Source organism: Notamacropus eugenii, chromosome 2, assembly GCF_028372415.1.
Source record: "Notamacropus eugenii isolate mMacEug1 chromosome 2, mMacEug1.pri_v2, whole genome shotgun sequence".
In the NCBI taxonomy this organism is placed as follows: domain Eukaryota; kingdom Metazoa; phylum Chordata; class Mammalia; order Diprotodontia; family Macropodidae; genus Notamacropus; species Notamacropus eugenii.
The window spans coordinates 3496652-3509477 of NC_092873.1; the positions used below are offsets into that span (position 1 = coordinate 3496652).

The 12826-nt window shown below is 41.3% G+C and overlaps 1 pseudogene; it reads right to left on the minus strand.

The window, feature by feature from the left end:
- Positions 1-3095: 3095 nt before the first annotated feature.
- On the minus strand, positions 3096-11450 carry LOC140522049 (extracellular calcium-sensing receptor-like; annotated as a pseudogene).
- Positions 11451-12826: the final 1376 nt, after the last annotated feature.

Consider the following 12826-nt stretch of genomic DNA (forward strand, 5'->3'; position numbering starts at 1 on the left):
CCCTGTGGAGTGGCATTATCAACTCCACTTTACAGATGGCACAAATAGGAACACAAAAGAAGACCTACCCAAGGTCATAAGCAGAGAAAGCAGGACTAGAATGAAGTGTTCTGGTATTTATGCAGATATTAGTTTCACTTTTCTTACATAATTTCACAAGCATATCTGGGTATTTTGTCATCTCAATTGGAGTGGAAACTACTCAAGGGAAGGCATTATGTCCTTATATATATATATATTTTGCCTTTCAAGACTATTCTGTTTTATTGTCAGTGATAATATGCACAACACTGTAGTTTTACAGGTATTATTTGTTTCATTTCCTTAAATATCCTTTGAAAGAGTATGAATATGCATTAAAAAGTACATTTACATTTCAGAAATGTAACACATTCAGGAAGCCCTCTGTAAACATAGACCTCTTCCCACATTTTTTTCCTGCATTTCCCATGTAACTTAATTTATGACATTATAAATTTATAAACTGAATCCGAGCTCTTACATTAGAAGAAAAAAATTAAGACTGAATGCACTAAATTGCTTTTCATTTTCAGGCCTAAGAGCTAGATATAAATTTTTTTTAATCTAAAAACAAACCAAAAGAGTTCATTTTCTATAGATGTTAGGAGTCTAAAAATATTATCAAACAGTTTTTATGTCTTTGATACTGAAGGTTATTACTCCCTGCCCTCCTTCACCCCACCTCCTCTGGAAAACTATAGAAACTATAGTATAGATTTGACTACTTATTCCTCCCATACACAAAAAATTTTCCAGTTGAATTCTCCATGCGTTTGAATGACAAAATGATAAAAAAGTTATGCTTATGTTTTAAAAACAATTGTGAAGGAAGCAGAAGCCTTTTTAAGAAGTACGTTAACATGTCATAAAAATAAATAGTGATATAGAGAGAATCAGTAACACTAGTTCTTTATTTCTATACTCTGTCCTTTCTAAAAATACCTCTTTACTGTACCACTCAGAAACAGAACTATCAGTATGAAATAATATTACAAAAGTAATTTTAAAAAAGGCAAGTTTAAGGCCTATTTTATTTAGTCTTTGTATAATGACTTAAAATCTTTTTTCCTTAAAAAAAGTTAAATTTAAACTTTAAAAGAATTTTCATACAATGAATAGATTTGATAATTTCTTATTCAACAACCAAATTATTTTTACTAAACAAAAGAGATTCTGCATGTTGGTCACATTCGTTTATCATAAATACATTATTACTGAAGTCTTTGAATGATAACAGTATAAATCTTAAAAAGCAAAAACATAATTAAAATACTCTCATTAGCTTTAGATGATTCAAACAGCAACTAATAGCTGTTTCCAAAAGTTTTATTTTTAATAAAGTGATCTGGTTCACATTATTCCATGTCAGCTAAATTGTGTATAAAAAAACTAAGTTTTTTAGTTACAATAGTAGAGACTATAAGAACTTAAGATGCTTTTGTAGACAACAAATTGACATACACAATGGATTTAAATAAAAACTGGCACACTCAAAGGATCTCTGAAGTTCTGCCAACTTCCAGCCCAGTGAAAAGTAAAACCATGAAGTTATTATACATAAATCATTCTAAATTAAGAGTTTATAATGGAAATGTCAACAAGTCATAACTACTACACCAGTGTTGATAGTTTCCACTATACTTCCAACTAGGCACAGCAAATGTGTAATATCTGAAAGACTGTCCAAAAAAATTAAAGCTTCCAAAGCTATAAATAAGGAATACATAAATAACAGTGTGTTATTTGTAAACCATTAGGACTGTTGAAAAAAAAATAAAGATTGAACTAAACACTTTTCTGATAATATTTCAATAAGCTACTTTCCACTATGTACAAAGCTATGGTTTGTTAATTTTACATTGCTGTAAAAAGTAATTTCATTCCAGTATGTGATCTTCAAATTTTCCAGATCTTGATGCTCCTTTCATCAAGAGATCCCTCTATGAAGTTGGCTTGTCATATTTTCGGCAGCCTTTAGTGCTTCTGTGGCCTTGTGAAGTTCTTTAATGACAGAGGTTAAGGCCTCTGGGTTTATCCCTTGCTCACACAGATGTACACAAATAGAGAGTGTTTCCATATCCCAGCCAGTATTCAATATTCTTGAAATCTCAAGCAGAACGTCCATGGTCTCCCTCACCACATTCAGATTGGTTGTGGTGGCCGCAACGGCAGCACCGCTATTACTCCCTGGCATGGCGACTGCTCACTAAGGCAGGGGAAAAAAGTCCTTATATCTTAAGATGTGATTGTTGCCCTCTCTGTGTGACTTGGGACTAGTCCAGTCAATCAATTAAAAAATATTCTTTAAATGCCTACTATGTCTAGACACAGGTCTAGGTACTAGAGATACAAATACATTGAATGAAACAATTGCTACTCACAGGAAGCTTATACTCTAAAGGAGAAGATAAGGTATAGAAGGACACATGCTTTCTTTCAGCACATAATTGTAATATTTTGTATTTCTACATATACATATAAGTTTGTTTATCCTCTATTTTTGAAGAGGATCAATGATGACAAGATGTTGGGTAAAATAGTGGATGATGAGTGATGTCTTGACTTGCACATGAATTGAAGTGAAGCAGAGTTGTGCAGTTGTCAGCCTTGCTGTCTCCTGTAAAGTCATCAAAGTCCAGTGGTAAGACAAAAGTCAGGATGACTGGCAGTGGCCCAGTGTGTAGTGGATGACCTTGGCGTCTTCAATATCTGACCAATTCTAAGCACTCTACAGCACCAGTCTGGGTTGCCTTTATGGCTACTGGAAGAAATTGTTCTCATTTACCCATTCTACTGTGGAAAGTCTTCATGTGCTTAGGGCAGACATCCCCCTAATTCATTGACAAATTTGAGGTCTGTTGGTTGCTTTCAACCTAGATTGACCTGTTTGTTGAGATAGTCTTCTGTTGTGGGACACGCTATATTATATGAGTGGTGTTCTCACCTATCACTCTTTACCACAAAGGATGACATTTGTTCTTTTGAAATGTCAGAACTTCTTGATAGCTTGGGGAAGAGATACAAAGTGATGATGCATCTCTATGATGGAAAAAGCAGAATAACTGGTGTTGGTTTCATTTTTTGAAATGCTTCTTGTCCCTCATTTGATCCATTGTTTTTCTTATCAGGCTGGAGCAGGATGATGTAGCATTAGAGAAGAACACATAGCCCCTGAGACCTGCCCCAGATGCTAAAATGGCAAAGATCTCCATAACTATGGTGTCCTTGCCCTGAGCACTCAGGTAGGCTGGATGAAGGAGGTCCAAACACAGGAGAAGACCAACATGCTCAGAGTGATGTGCTTGGCTTTGTCAAGCAGTCGCAGGGCTGGGAAGGCCACCACCAGACTGATCAGAGCATCGCAAAGAAGAGCTCTGAGGAGCCTGCACCACACAGCATGGTGACTTTGGGTCCAACTTCTGTGGACTTCATGGGCACTGGAGGCCAGCCTATGACCCAGAAGATACACAAAGCAACCTGCACCAATGAACACCTGATGAGGATAGCATTGGGGAGACTTGGTCTTGCCCACCTGCTGAGCCTAGCAAATGGCCTAGTGGCCCTGAACTCAGACACAATAATGATGGCCTTGGTCAGAGTGGTGGACTCACAGATTGTGAAGATAATCCCAAAGGCTTCCTGGCACAGGGCAAAGGTCAGGGTACTGTGGCCAATGAACATGAATGGACAGAGGAAGCATAATGCCAAGGAACAGAGGAGGATATAACAGCCTTTCGAGTTGTTGGCTCTGACTATGGAAGTGTGGTGATGCCATATGAAAATGCCAAGGGTGGCAAGGAGAAAGAAAGGTAGCACAGGTGGCTAATGCCATGCCCAGGGACTCCTTTTAAGAGAGGAAGTCAAGAATCTTGGGGATGCATTGATCTTTTTCATTGTTTGGCCATTGGTCCTCTGGGCACTTTAGGCAACTGGCACTGTCTGAAATAAACAAGAGAAGTTGGGTGATGAGTTAGATAAAAGGAGCAGGAAGAGAGAAAATTTTCACACCGGGAGAATTTTCCCTAGTTATGTGGTGAATCTTCCCTTGCTCTTGACACTATACTACTACTATTAAACCAGACTACATTCCCATTTTTATTTTTGTCTGCCATGTGACATGGCTGGCTTTTATTGTGTTTGTAGTTCATTATAACTTCTAGATATTTTCTATATAAACTGCTTTCTCATCGTGTCCCCTCCTTCCAGTACTAGTACAGTGGATTTTTTGAAAGTTAAGGACTTTATATTTAGCCCTATAATATTTACCTTTACAGGATCATAGACCTAATTCTGGAAGGGACTTCAGAAGCCATCTAGTCCAGTTTCCTCTTTTTACAGTTAGGAAACTGAGACTCAAGGAGGTGAAAACTTGTCCAAGGCCACATGGGATTTGAACCCAGGCCCTTTGACTTTAAATTCATTCCTTTTTTTGGTTCCATGGTGCTCCTTGTTAGCTTATCCCTAGACACTGCCAGTGTCTGAGACAAAAAAAAGGAGAGGTTGAGTGATTACTCAGAAAAAGGGATATAGGAGCAGAGATTTTCCAATGAGGGGAGAACTTTCCCTTAGCCAGTCACAAGGTGATTTTTTGAAGGCTTTTTTGGAGGAGATTAGTTAGATAGGGACAAGTTTAAGCTTGACGTCACAAAAAGAGGCCACAATGGGAGGTATTGAAAAGTAGGTGAATTTGCCCTTCCTGGAGGTCTTTGAGCAATAGCAGGATGCCTAGTTACTTGTTGCTGTGTTGGGATCTGTATCATGGAAGGGAATTCCCAAATTAGGGTGATCTTAGGCCCAGTTTTGCATTTTAATACCTATCTGCCCTAAGCATTTTTTTTTCCTACGGGAGTTACCATCTGCTTTCCACTAAGCCTTCTATATCCCACAGTATGGTGCCTCCACTTGACCTGCCAATGTACCCTAAGCCCCTTTGTCCTTTCCATCTGCCATACTGCTCTCCCGTTAAGACTTCCACTGGCACTTCCAGATGCACTTTCACCTGCACTTCCAGATGCAGGTTTCCATCTCCATTGCAGCTGATCTCTCTTATGTGTTGTCTCCCTCAATTATCATGTGAGCCCCTTGAGGGCAGAGACACTTACTTTTCCTATATGTATCTCCAGTGTTAGCACAATACTCCCCATATAGTAAGGATTTAAGAAATTATTTTTTACTTATTCATTAATTTATTCATTCTCCTTTGGAGGGAATAACCCAAGTTTCCTTAAATAATCCTTCACATGTATAACATTTCTTCTTTTTTTCCATCCTCACTGTCCCATTTGTGATGGAGAATTGCAAAATTGCAGTCTCCAACTGAATATGATCCATTCTGTCCCAGATCTGGAATCTTCTTTACACTATCTCTGATAATTGATCATTTTATCCCCTACTTGAAGTCTTTCAGAGAAGGGTGATCCATATCTCTGAAGGCATCCCATTCCAAATGAGGATCTCATTAATCTTTCTTTTTGAAATCTTACCTTTCAACAATTTCTACCCATTGTTCCTAGTTTGGCCCTTTGGGACCAAGTAGAACAGGATGAATCCCTCTGTTTCCTGACAGTTTTTTTTAATACTTGAAGGCAGCTATAGTAGACCCTCCTATACTTTTGCCTTTCTGGCTAAGCAGTCCTAGTTTGTTCAACTGACCCTTATTTGGGATCATATTCTTTGCCATATTCTTTCACCCCTAATGACCCTGGTAACTCTCTTCTGGGCATGCTCGAGCTTGTCAATATTTTTCCTAAAATGTGTCACCCAGAACCTAACACAATTTTGTGACCAGCACAATCTGTGGTGGGGCAATGTGCCTTCCTTGCTTTGCACACTATAAAACAACAATACCGATCCTTTAAGGGTGACAAGGAAACTTCTTTAGACTAACACTGCAAGGTAGGGTTATTCTTAAATATTATTAATCTTAATTAATTGATCTTAACTAATAATTTTAAGTATTCTTCTCTCTATTTCATAGGTGATGAAACTTGCACTCAGGGATGATGTGATTCCTTCTAGGTCCTCTAGGTAGCCCAGCTAGTAGCTTTTAGAACTAGAATTTAAACCCTTTCTGCCAAGTGTACTTTCTCATTTAATTTCAATTAATATATATGTATACATATTTTCTTTTAGAATTTATATTCCTTCCTGTTGGCTCCCTCATGCCTGAATAAAATCATCCTTAATAACACTGTAAGCACTTAATAAACATTCATTCATTCATTCATTCATTCATTCATTCATTCATTCATTCATTTTCACTTTACTCTGAATCCAGTACTAATGTCTGCTTTGAGTCCATATGGTGAGCCAGTGGATGACATTGTTCCATGTTTATTACCTAGTATGTTGGTAATTGTTCCTCTGGGACAGTAAAGATACTCAAAACCACAGCTTGGATTTCCCTGGACATTTGATTTCGGGGCTCCTGAAGGACATTTCTCACTGCAGACTGAGAGGGACCTACTCATCAAGCAGAGAGAGGGAAGAGAGCTGGGTGAGGTTTGAAGGAGCAGTGGAATACTTAACAGCATTATTAGGAATTGGACTTTTTATAGAGAGCTGGTCCCCAGTCTCTACTTTTCTGCTTTTTCACTGATTGGGGGGAATTGCAATGAAGCCCAGGTGGATTTGGAGTGGGGCTACTGGCCCCATACTTAGTTTTTCTTCTGGTAAGTTGGCAGTATTTTGATTTGGGGAGTAGATTTTTCCAGTTTTCACCTTTCTAGAGCCTTTTGTCCAGATGATAGCATGGCTGTTCATTACTAACTCTTTCCTCAGATGCTGCCTGAAGTCCAAGTGTCCCACTTTGACTGCTTGCCAGGTGTGTTCAGGAGCAATAGATATGCTTGTGATATGGGACGCTGCTAGGACTTCTCCATCCTGAGTAAAGAAGATCTCTTCTTGGGCTTGGGAAATGGAGTGGACATTTCTTAAATAATGTAGGATCTGAGGAAAGAGCACATGGAGGAGGATGTGGGAGGGGGCAGCCCAAAGAATGTTGAGACTACTCCTTTCTTAAAGCTACTTTTTTCTCTTCTGCCCTCCCAGGGGACTTCTCTAGACCTAGTTGATCCCCTCTACCCTGGACACTCAGAAATTCTGATAGAAATGCTGTATCTGTGCATGGTCCAAAAAGGAGTAGCTCTCCAATGCCTGTCCCCAACCCTGCTTCCATTCTCCAAGTATACTAAGAGATAGGGGAAGGAAGAAAGGAAAAGTAGAAAGGAAAGAAGGAAGAAAGAGAGGAAGAAAAGAAGGAACAAAAGAAGAAAAATGAAAGGAGGAAGGAAATAAGTATTTATTAAGCCTGTGCTATGTGCAAGGCACAGTGCTAAATACACAAAAAGAAACATCTTTTGGAATGCCAAGAATTTTGGTTCTGGCATCATTCTTTCAATCACCCATTCAATAGCTATGATTAGGTTCCTACTGTGTGCCACACCTTATACTACAAGCTGGGGGGTACAGGCACACTAATAAATCTCTGAGTCTGGCTCACTTTCCATTATGCTACATTGCCTTTGTAACAGAGAATCTTTTCATGCCTAGATCTCTTCCACTTGCTTTTTGTCTTTCCTCATGGAGTCTCAAGCCCTCTTAACTTCCTTTGTCAGTTTCCTCTTGCTCATGGCCTCCCTGTGGAGATTCAACCTACCCAAGGAAGAGATGGACATTTAGAAGGAGATTCATAGCATCTTTCTAACCTGCCATAGTCTGGCATCTCCTGCCTTGGCATAGGTACCACCAGGAGATAAAACCTCCCTAGAATGGTTGACCCTCAGGTTCTGATAGGTCACCTGGAAGGGTTTGGTTGCCAGGTAGACCTAATATGTAGCAGTCAAATTATCCAGCTTCAGTACAGACAGATAAATGGGTATTACTGTTCCAGTCCTGTGCAGTTTTGGGCAACATGTCCTGCTTGAGGGCCAACATGCTTTAGCCCAGGCCAGGTGCAGCCAGAACAACTTTTATCAAGTGGTTTTCTGGGTACATGGCTGGGTCCAGAGTAGACAGGAAGGGCTTGGGACCAGGCACTGGCCCTGAGTGTATCTTCAGAGACCGGTTCCCGCTTAGCATCTCCTTGGCTTCCCTGCTCAGAATGGAGGGATTCCAAAGGAAGGAGGTGGACAAACTCATATTCTGTTGATAACATTCTTCTCCTGAAGGGCCTTGGGTTGGATGCTAAAGTGAATGTGGCAATGATCACAGACAATCACCTTGGCAGTGGGAATCTGGATGGCATCAGTGACATTGCCTACATTGTTGACATGGCCATCGATCCTTTTTGAGAAGTACGCTCAGCCTCCATTCTTTCCAGTCTCTTTCTGGAACTCCTGGTCTAGTTGCTCAAAGGCACCTCTTTCTGAGCCTACCAGGTCCACCCAGGTCCAGTTGAAGTAGAGAAGTATCTTGACCATGGTATGATATTGGTGGGCTTTGGTGAGGACTATGCAATGAGGGTTGTGCAAAGAAAGGAGGGGAACTGGTGGAGGTCAGAAAATTAGGGATGTTGAGACCCATGAGTGATCTGGGGGAAGAAAAATGGCCAAATGTTCCTGGCCAGAAAAACCCAGCTTTTGACTTGATATTTCTTGGACCCTCTTAGTAGCTGTCTGAGGACCAAACCTTACTCTAAACTTCTCACTCAGGCTGACCTGACCTATCAGGATGACTTGCTCTTTCCCAGAATTCATAGTTACATGGCTAAGAGATGAATTTTTCTTCTCTAAGAAATTGTTTTTTTTCCCCTTAGTTCCACCACTTTGGAAGAATTCATTTCAAAATTTGCATTGCCCTAAAGAGAATATGCTGGCACCAGAGTAAAAATATCATGGCATCAGAGATTTGGAGTTAGAAAGGACCTTAAACTAGTTGTTCAATTGTTCCATTTTGCAGATGAGGAATCGAGGCTCAGAAATACTGTTACCTGAATAAGGGTAAGGGAAGGGAAGAAGCATTTATAAAGTTCCTACAATGTACCAAGAACTGTGCCAACCACCCTTTTAAAAAAAATCTCATTTGAACCTCACAACAACGCTGTTAGTCAGGTGCTATCATTCTCCTCATTTTACAATTGAGGAAACTAAGGTGGATAGAAGTTGAATGACTTGCACAAGGTCACACAGGTGGTAAGTGTCAGAGGGCAGGTTTGTACTCAAATCTTCCTGACTCCAGGCCCAGTGCTGTATTCACTGTGCCACCAGCTGGCTCAAGGTCACATAAGTTGCACACTGCCCACAATACTGGGGTCTTTTGAATACTTTTTGCATTTTCATGGTTGGCAAAAGTGATCTTGCATTGTGTTGGCTTGTAACTTTCTAAAGATCCTGGTAGAGAAAACCATCATGGACACTTATGTTTATGCCATCAAAGAGACCGACCCTTACTTCTGGGGTTTATGCTGGTCAAGACTGGGCATACCCATAGGAGTATGGATGATGGCAATTTCCTAACTCTACCTCATTTCACACCCCTTCTCCCCCAAACCTCATGACAGGCTAATTTTCCCTTAATGGGCATAAATCTATCCTTGAGATATAATTGGCTCAGTTTACTAAGGCTTTGGTCGTTAATGTAACCTCCTGGTTGACCAGCTACAAAGCAATTGGGACCTCAGGGACTGGAGCCTCTTTCTTAGCCTTTTTGCCATAGATCATGAACATTCTGGGAAACTGTGCTCTTCTTAATCAGTGTTTTATCCTGCATGAAGATCCCTTAAATTGGTATAGAAATGTTAGTGATTATTGTTCAAGCAAATCCATCATCAATGCCTCAATGAGCATACATATAGAACCTAGCTGTACATTTCCACAGAAAGAAGAAGGCTGGTAACTGAGATGGGGCTCTCCTGTTACTTCTCTGCTTTGGGCAAATCACTCTCCTTAGGGACTTTGTAGACAGAGAACAGCTCAGCCATGGGTTATGACTCTGGGGAAGTTATCCCCCTGTGATTCTCAGGAGTTGGCACTTGGGGTGGCAATTTAAGCTGGGTAGAGGAAGGAGCTCCAGGCCGGAGGGTAAGAGTACTCCCCCGAGACTTGGTGCCAGAGACACAAGAGTCATAGGGCAGGAGTGCCCCTGTTTCAGTTGGCAGGAAGGTGGGATCCTTGTTAGCCTCCTCCAGGGCATTCAGGAAAAATTGGATCTTGAATCTCAGGAAGGAAAGTAATCAGGTTAGGGTCACAGCTACTGTAGCCTTAGGTGTCTTAGTTCAGAATAAAGCTGTCCCTATTCCTTGTGACTTTGGGAAAGTTAGTATCCATCTAGTTTCATTTTCCTCTGGGCCTAGAAGTGAAGGCTGGATGATTGGGTCACTTCTTAGGTCCCATCTGCAAGACTACTTTGAGTTTTAATTTTTTTCAGTTTTCCTTCCTGGCCCCTGAGGACAGAACGAGAATAGATGGGTCAGGGAGGTGTATTTTAGATCAACTGAGAAAGAACTGCCTAAAACTGCCACTGGCTGCCTTGGGAGGTAGTGGTTGCCCTGTCTGTCACTGGCAGTGGTCAAGTAGACAATGAGTGACCACCAGCAGTGTGATAGAAGGGCTTCCTGAACTGGACAGGGGGAGGGAAAAGAGTGGACCAGATAGCCCACAGGATTCTCCCACCTCTAAGAGTATTTTCTTATGAGTCTATGAAGCTAGGGGCTCTTTCTTGTAGTAGATGGTCTCTGGCAAGGGGTAGGTAAGGCAAGGTTTCCTTCCTGTAAATCTGTGAAGTTTACTGGAATACAAAACTTTGCTGTCAAACTTCATCTCCAGCAGTGTGACCACCCTTCACTATTGCTTCTCCACACCTCCAAAGGTCTCATGAATGAACTGTACACAGCTTACCACTCCAAATCTCCCATGAGAGGGCCCACATTCTTCCCATTCAGACTGGTGCTGCCTCAAAAGACCTCACCTTGTCAAGGAGGGAGGACAATTGGCTCAGCCCCCCAAGTGTGCTCACTACTCTCACTCAAAGCATGCCTGCCCATTTCCCCTTTGTCATTCCTCAGCAATAAAGCGTAAAACTCACTGTTGGCATGGGAGCTGTGCTGGGTGTGTAAGGGAGTGACAGCCTCAATCCTCACATTACTTTCAGTAGAGAGGTGGAGTGGCACTGGGGGCAGGGAGTTGGCGTGAGGCCTGGATGTAGTGGAATGTGGAGGAGACTGAGAGTTGGGTATGGAGCAGCAGTGAGCAGAGTATGGTGATGGATACTTTTTATGTGTGCTCTGGTGAGTCCTGCTGGCATCTGGAGTGTGGTTCTTCTCTGTGGCCCCAGAGATCAGGGGTCATTGCTTCTAGAAGACTGAGGAGGAGTGAGCCCAACTTGGGGTACTGGTACCATATATCTGTGGTGCTGTTTCCCTTGCAGAGCTCCTTGGTGGCTGCAGCTTCTGGGTCTTCCTTCTCAGCTCTTCCCCAGGTAGCTCTGGTCATATCTTGTCAATCCCCAGATCACTTCTTGCCTTGCTCCATCACTGAGCTCTGTGAGGCATTAAAGCCCTCACCCTGAGTGGGAGCTGGGGCCTGGCGTACAAGTAGTTCCCTCTTGCTGCTCTCATGTAAGTGTCCTTCATGCAGAGAAGGGCCTAGACTCCCCCACAGAAAGAGCTTTTCCCAAAGCCAGTGGCCTGTATTTATTTATAAAGGATTCAGTCTGTGCCCTTGGCTGTCACACATCCTCTGGGGTCTGAATGCAGCCTGTAAACTACAGTGTTAGAATTAGGCTAAGCTGGGCAAAACTTATTCCAAGGTTCTCTTGGGATTGCCTTCATGGTCTTGAGAAGGATCACTGTCCCCTGGAAAGAAGTAAAAACAGCCACACTTAATCCATCCCTCCAGAACCACTGTGCACTGAGGTTTCAACTACAACTGGGGGTAATTTTTTCTTTTAAAAATGTCATTATTATTTTTTACAATGCTGTCGTTTCGTCATGAATCACCTGGTCTCTAGATATTTTCTTTTAATGCAGAAAAATAGTTAAGTAAATCAGGTAATGTAGCAGCTGTAACTGGCAGTATATGCAATAGTCTGTACCTGTGGTCCACCACCTCTCTACTGAGGTATTCTTGGGAACCATGATCAGACTTTGCGTATGATCTGAAATCTGATGTTACTCTTTCTATCTATCTACCTACCTACCTACCTACTTACCTACCTACCTACCTACCTACCTACCTACCTACCTACCTACCTACCTACCTACCTAACTATCTACCTGTCTGTCTGTCTGCCTGCCTGCCTGCCTGTCTGTCTGTCTATCTATCTATCTATCTATCTACCTACCTACCTATCTATCTCTATCTATCTGTCTGTCTGTCTATCCATCCATCCATCCATCCATCCATCCATCCATCCATCCATCCATCCATCCATCCATCTATCTATCTATCTATCTATCTATCTATCTATCTATCTATCTATCTATCTATCATCTATCTGTCTACCTGTATTTCTATGTATCTATTTTCTTCTTTTCCTTCTTCTTCTTAGTAACTGCCGTAGGTAAGACACTACCTCTCTGGGCCTCAGTTTCCCCCTATGTACAAAGAAGGGGTTAAATTCAATGACCTCAGAGTTTCTTTCCATTTCCAAATGTAAGATTTTCATATTTGTCATTTCTTATAAAGAAATGTAATGCCATTCTTTTACATTCATATTTTTCAGTGTGTTCAGGAATTCCCCAATCAGTGGGCACCTACAGTGCTGTTCTATTTTTTTCTGCTACAGTATTGTTATGACAATGTTGGTAAATATTGGACCTTTCTTGATCATACTTTGTAGCTTTCTTCTACTAGGGGGAGTTATTCCA